Below are 7255 nucleotides of genomic sequence, written 5' to 3' on the forward strand. Positions count from 1 at the left end.
CACATATGACTAACACTGCAAAAACCCACATGCAACTTCCTAAACCAAACCAAATCCCACACGAGATCGCCAACAACCAGTAATTGTAAATGAAGATTGTTAGAGTATTTCTATACTCTATTTTTTAGTTGTCATTGTGTAGACTAAAGTGAGTCTCTTCAGAAGTTTCTCGGACTGTTTCTACCAGAGTTGCTTCTTCAGTCTCTTGTCTGGCAGTTTTTCTCTCTCTACGGGTTTTTAGTTTGAGATTGGCTTGGGCCTTCAAGTTTGCTAAGGAGTCTTTATTCCTAGGGCTTTTATGAACCCTATTCAGTGCTATCTCAAGTAATCCTTTCGATGAGCCGCCGTCTGGAGCCTGCAGCCCGCCAAGAGCGCATACTTCCAAGAGCCCAAACTTCTTCTAGGGTTTGGCTATTTATTGGTGATGAAGAGATTTCATTTGGGTAGCTGTGTTTTTGTTACTCTAATTATTTGAGAGAGTATTTTCATGCATACATGAGAGCATACAGTTTGTGAAGGTGTGCTATTGATTTTCGCTTTATCTCTTTGTAAGCGTGAGTTGGTTTCTGTTCTTCAATATTACTTCAGCCTGTTGGAGTGTTATTTTTCATTGGTGTTGAGCGTGGATTGAGTAGCAATCACGCGTTAAGAGTAAGTTCTATCTTGCTCTTCGTTGTTCACGTAGGTGACGGTTTGGGAAAAAATAGAGGCTAGGAAGATCGAGTCTTCGCGTGTAAGTCCTTTGTATTTCTTATCATCACTAGTGAACTGTTGGAACTGGGCGTGGCCCCCCAGACGTAGGTGTTTTATCACCGAACTGGGTAACCATTGTTGGTGTCTTGTGTTATTTACTTTCCGCTTGATTTTCTTTGAGTATCGTTGCTTACTCTATTTGTGTGTGGCCGAGACGTATGTTTGCTGGATAGGTACAATTTCAAAGATTAGGGTAGATCTCACCAGAAAAAAATCAGGGAGCATGGTTTTCAACATCAACAACACAGCATCAGACATATCCCTGTGTTGCCAGTTTTCCTCACACAGAAAAAAAGAATCAGGGTAAGTGATTTATGCTTAATTGTTCTAATTTTAGGGGTTTGCATGTGCATATTTTAAATTAAATCTTCTGGAAATTGGTGCGTTTTATGGTTTGTTTGATGCTTTGCAGGAGATTTAGGTTTATAGATGGAAGAATGCAATTTTGGAGATTTTTGGGCTAAAAATGGTGTTTTTAGCAGACATCGACATAGCAGAGCTAAGTGCCAGAGTCAACTGCCAGCGCTGACCATTTTCAGCTCAGCTCATAACTGCCAGCGCTGACCATTTTCAACTTAGCTCAAAACTGCCAGCGCTGACCATTTTCAGCTCAGCTCATAACTGCCAGCGCTGACCATTTTCAGCTCAGCTCATAACTGCCAGCGCTGACCATTTTCAACTTAGCTCAAAACTGCCAGCGCTGACTATTTTCAGCTCAGCTCATAACTGCCAGCGCTGACCATTTTCAGCTCCGCCCATTCTTGCCAGCGCTGACTACTTTCCAGCTCCGCCTATTTCGCCAACGCTGACTACCTTTCCCGAGCATAATCATCGGAGTTTACTTTCCAGAGCTATGTTTATTCTTTCCAGCTCCGCATATTCTTGCCAGCACCATTACTTTCCAGCTATGTTTATTCTTGCCAGCACCGATTACTTTCCTGCTTATTCTCACCAGAGCTAGGTCTATAAATAGGGTTTCATTTCTATTGTAAAATCATCTATCTTTTGCTCTAGTTTTAGACTCCATCTTTGAGATCTCTTGGCATCTGAAATTTAGAATTTATTGCTTTCATAGTTCTTTTTCATAGTATTGAAAATTCATTGTTTTTAGTTAGTTTTCGATTTAGTTAAGTTTTTAGTTATTTATTGGATTGTGATTGCGTGACACAATTACACGTTCAAGATATTTACGGTATTTCGTATTTCAATTCAATTTATTTTCGTTTAATCATGTTTATGTTTTTAGTTCATGTTTATGCTTTCTTTTTAATTATGCAATTTAAATTATGCACTTTAGTTTCATGCCTAGATTAGTTTTATTTTTAATTTACAAGTACTTAATTTCTTAAGTTAGATTTTATTTAAGTTGTTTTAATTCTGCCTAGGGTTAATAATTTAATTCGCCTAGTAATTTTACAATTCGGTTTTAATTCAGTTTTAAGTTTCAGTTCTAGATTAATAATCAAACTCTTTACTGCTTTCTTTTATTACTTTTTCCCACGATACTACTAGAAGCCCTTTAAGACTTTCCTTGAGAGATGACACTGGGTCAACTTACCATCACTAGAATGTCCTTGTTCTATTGCAAGTCAAACTAGAGGTGTTCTAGGTTGAGTCAAATTTTGGCGCCGTTGCCGGGGATAGTTTTAGGCGTTTTAGTTGTGTCATTTTTACTTGCTTTATTTAATTTCCAGTTTTTCTCGGTTTTGTTTTTACGTTTCTTCCACTCGGTACGCGTAATCCGTTTGTTCAGTGTTATGCATGCAGGGACGCCGTAGTCTTAAAGGCAAATTGGTGTCTCCAACTGACGATTTCTACTCTGGCTCTGAATCTGAACCTGAAATTCCAGAGCACACCGTAGAGACAAAGGAGGAAGAGGCCAGCCCTGCCTTCAAGTTCTTCGCTGCCGAAGTCAACGCTGCCAGCTCTGCCGAAGTCAACACTGGCAGCGCTGCCGAAGTTCGCACTGCCAATTTCAGCACAGACCAGGCCAGCCCTGCCAACTTCCGCACTGAGCAGAAAACCACCAAGGAAGAAACCAGCTCTGAACAGGACAAAGTTGAGCAGAATTTAAACGAGGAGAAGAAGGAGATGGCCCAGAACATGGAATACATGGGAGACTTCACCAGACCTGTGATTGGAGATACCAACACGTCGGCAATCGTGCTCCCCACTGCTGTGAGAAACTACAATCTCAAACCTAATGACTCGAGTTTACTGCCGGTGTTCCACGGGATGCCAAGCGAGGATGCTCTGCAATTCATCCGAGATTTTTGCACCCAAGTGCAAACAATTCCTTTGCTTAGTCTCACGGAGGACCAACTCAAGCTCAAGTGCTTCCCCTATGCACTTAAAGACCGGGCGAGGACGTGGATGCTATCTCTGCCACCCAACTCAATCACTACGTGGGGAAATGCTTGTGAAAAATTCATGCTGAAATACTACCCAAGCCATAAGACACAGGAGTTGAGAACAAAAATAATGGAGTTCACCCAAGGAGCGGACGAGCCTTTGCATGAAGCTTGGGAGAGATATGAAGAACTCCTCCGTCAATGCCCTCAACATCAATTCACTAATGTTATGTTGATGCAGTTCTTTTACGATGGGTTAGTGCAAACTGCCCAATTTATGGTGGATAGCACGGCAGGAGGTAACATAGCTCGGAAGACAGCAACTGAGTTAAAAGGGATTTTTAAAACTTTAGCTGAGAGCTCCCAACAAAAATCCGTCCGTGGAAGAAGAGTTGAAGCCAGCGCAGTGACGAATCAATTTGAAATACAACAACAATTGGCTTCAATCATGCTGGACAACAGCTGAAGATGGGCAAGATGGATACACCTTCCGTTCCGGTGCAAAATTTAGCTCTGCAGAATGCAGCGCTGCCGACGCCAGCTCTGCAGAATGCAGAGCTGCCGATGTCAGCTCTGCCGAACCCAGCTATGCAGAATATGGAGCCTTGTGGTATTTGTGGAGATTTCAGCCACGGAGCTAATGAGTGCCATAGAATGGGAGAGTTTACTCCGGAAGGACAAGCTGAGGTCTATGCGGCACAAGGATTTCAAAGTTATAATCAAGGGCTAAGTAGACCATATGGGCAGAACATGAATCAAGGGCAACAGAATGTCAATGGAGGATGGAGAAGTCAACCGAATGCTGGATGGGGAAATCAAAATTTTGGGGGGAATCAATACCGTCGACCACCCCAAATGGGCTACCAACAGCAACCACAATATTTCCCTCCGCAGCAAAGCTCCTCTCAACCATATAGACCGCAATACCAACACCAACAATCAGCCCTGCAGCAGAGTGCACAGCCCATGCCACCACAGAAAACATCCCTAGAGGATACCTTGCAAGCTTTCATGGAGATTAGTAAGCAAAATATGGAGATGACTAAGCAGAATATGGAGTCCCAAGCATCTACCATAAAAAGGCTTGAAACAACTGTCGGTCAACTTTTCGGTACTTTGAATCAAATCCAACAACAACAGCAGCCCGGAAAGTTTCATGGCCAACCTGCTCATCCGCATCAAGCTCTAGCTGTAACTGTTCTTCGTTATGGTAAGATGGTGGATAACAAAGTGGAAGTGCCAGCGCTGCCAAGATCATCCCTGACGAACTCAGCATTACAGAATCTCTCAAAGTCAAAGTCAGCGCTACTGCAGTCAGCGCTGCCGAATCCAGCTCCGCCGATGTCAGCGCTGCCAAGTCCAGCTCTGCCTAATTCAGCTCTGAATAGCTCTGCCTTCACAAGAGCAGAGCTGCCGAGCTCAGCACAGCCCAGACCAGAGATGCCGAGCTCAGCTCTGACCAGCCCTACCAATGGAGAGAAGGCAGATCAACAAAAAGATGGAGAGATGGAAGAAGAAAAGGAGAATAAACTTCATAAGTCTACCACACCCTATCGACCTCCGATCCCTTTTCCTAGCAGATTGAAGAATGAAAAGCTGGATAAACAGTTCGCCGACTTCTACAACATGCTTGCCAAGGTGAACGTGAATCTTCCTCTCCTTGATGTGATAAGAAAAGTACCGGCGTATGTGAAGTTTTTCAAGGAGTTGGTTTCCAACAAGCGAAAGTTCGGGGACAATGAGAAAATTTTAGTCTCGGAAGTAGCGACCTCAATCATGCAGCAATCCTTACCACCAAAGCAGCGCGATCCAGGTAGCTTTGTGATTAATATTGCTTTGGGAAATGGTAAGAAGGCCACGGGTATGTTAGATCTGGGAGCGGGAATTAATTTGATGCCTTACTCTATTTTTCAACAATTAGAGTTAGGTAATTTGAAATCCACTCGCATGTGTCTACAACTAGCTGATAGGTCCGTTAGGTACCCCCGTGGGATAGTAGAGGATATTCTGGTTAGAGTCGGGGGTTTGATTGTGCCTGTTGATTTCGTAGTGCTTGAGATTGGGGATGTGCATGAGAATGGTAGAGACCACACTCTACTATTAGGAAGACCCTTTATGGCGACCACTAACACTTTGATAGATGTTAAACATGGAACTATTAAAATGACGGTGTTAGGGGAGTCGGTGTCTTTTTCGGTGCATGAAAATCGTGCAATGCCTTCTACGAATTTCATAAATGAATGTTCATATATAGATGCTATTAATGGCTTGGTTGAGAAGGTATTTATTCAGGAACAGGAGTATATGGAAGCTTTTGCTGGATCGGCCGACATGGAGGAATTAGCTAAGGAAGCTGAAGAATCAGCGCTGCCTGAAGAGTCAGCGCTACCGCAGCCAGCTCTGCCGACTCCCGCGCTGCTACAGTCAACTCTGCCGAGCTCAGCACCCTTCAGCACTGCCCAGCCAGCTCTGCCACCCTTTAGCGCTGACCAGTCCGCTCTACCGAGCTCAGCGCTGTCCAGCCATACCGAGCTGCCCTTTGATGAACAGATGGAAACCAAGAGGTCAGCGCTGGAACTAAAGGAACTCCCTGCCAATCTCAAGTATGTATTTTTAGAAGCAGGTGAGGAGAAGCCAGTGATCATATCTTCCACGCTGACTTGGGAGCAAGAGGCAGCGTTGCTCAAGGTATTGAAGAGAAACAAGGCAGCGTTGGGATGGAGCCTGGCAGACATACGTGGCATAAGTCCAGCCACATGCATGCACAAAATCAACCTATAGGAGGGAGCAACACCCAAGCGAGACGCCCAGCGACGATTGAATCCTATTCTGATGGATGTCGTGCGCAAGGAGATCCTTAAGCTGCTGGCCGAAGGGATCATCTACTCTGTCGCTGATAGTGAGTGGGTGAGTCCCGTGCATGTCGTGCCAAAGAAAGGAGGAATGACGGTTGTGCGCAATGACAAGATGGAGTTGGTACCGACGCGTCCTACGACGGGGTGGCGGATGTGCGTTGACTATAGGAAACTCAATGCCGTCACCAAGAAGGATCACTTCCCTCTCCCTTTTGTTGATCAAATGTTAGATCGTTTAGCTGGGCATGATTTTTATTGTTTTCTTGATGGTTTGTCAGGATATTACCAGATCGCGATCGCCCCGGAAGATCAACTCAAGACTGCCTTCACCACTCCTTTTGGGACGTTTGCATGGAAGAGGATGCCGTTCGGGTTGTGCAATTCACCCGGGACGTTTCAACGATGCATGATGTCCATATTCTCTGAAATGATTGGTAAATTCGTGGAGGTTTTTATGGATGATTTTTCGGTTTTTGGGCAGTCCTTTCATGATTGTTTGACGAAGATTGATGTAGTGTTGCAAAGGTGCATTGAAAGTGGCCTAACCTTGAGTTGGGAAAAGAGTCATTTCATGGTTACACGTGGTATTGTCTTGGGTCATGTGGTGTCTAAGCATGGACTAGAGGTCGACAGAGCTAAAGTGGAGGTAATCCAAAAGTTGCCACCCCCTATTGATGTTAAAGGAATTAGGAGTTTCTTAGGTCACGCCGGTTTTTACCGACGTTTCATTAAAGATTTCTCTAAAATTAGCCAACCTCTATGCAAACTGCTAGCTCAGGACATTCCGTTTAATTTTGATGACTTTTGCATGAATGCCTTTGAAACATTAAAACTAAAATTGAGCTCTGCCCCGGTGGTGATTGCGCCTGATTGGTCATTGCCCTTTGAAATTATGTGTGATGCGTCTAACTCTGCTGTAGGAGCTGTGCTAGGTCAGCGTGTGGATAAGATGTTACGTGTAATTTACTATGCTAGTTTAACTCTGAACAGTGCACAAGTAAATTACACCACTACTGAAAAAGAGATGCTTGCTGTGGTCTTTGCCTTAGATAAATTTCGTGCCTACATCATTGGGTCTAAGGTTATTGTTCATAGTGACCATGCTGCGCTGCGATATTTGATGACTAAACCTCAAGCTAAAGCTCGTCTGATCCGTTGGGTTTTACTGTTGCAAGAATTTGATGTAGAGATCAGGGATAGGAAAGGGAGCGAGAACCATGTAGCTGACCACCTTTCACGCTTGGATAATCATCGGATAGAGTCGAATCTTAATTGCATCCCTGAATCTTTTCCTTT

The sequence above is a fragment of the Salvia miltiorrhiza genome, chromosome 8 (assembly GCF_028751815.1).
Source record: "Salvia miltiorrhiza cultivar Shanhuang (shh) chromosome 8, IMPLAD_Smil_shh, whole genome shotgun sequence".
NCBI classification, from domain to species: Eukaryota; Viridiplantae; Streptophyta; class Magnoliopsida; order Lamiales; family Lamiaceae; genus Salvia; species Salvia miltiorrhiza.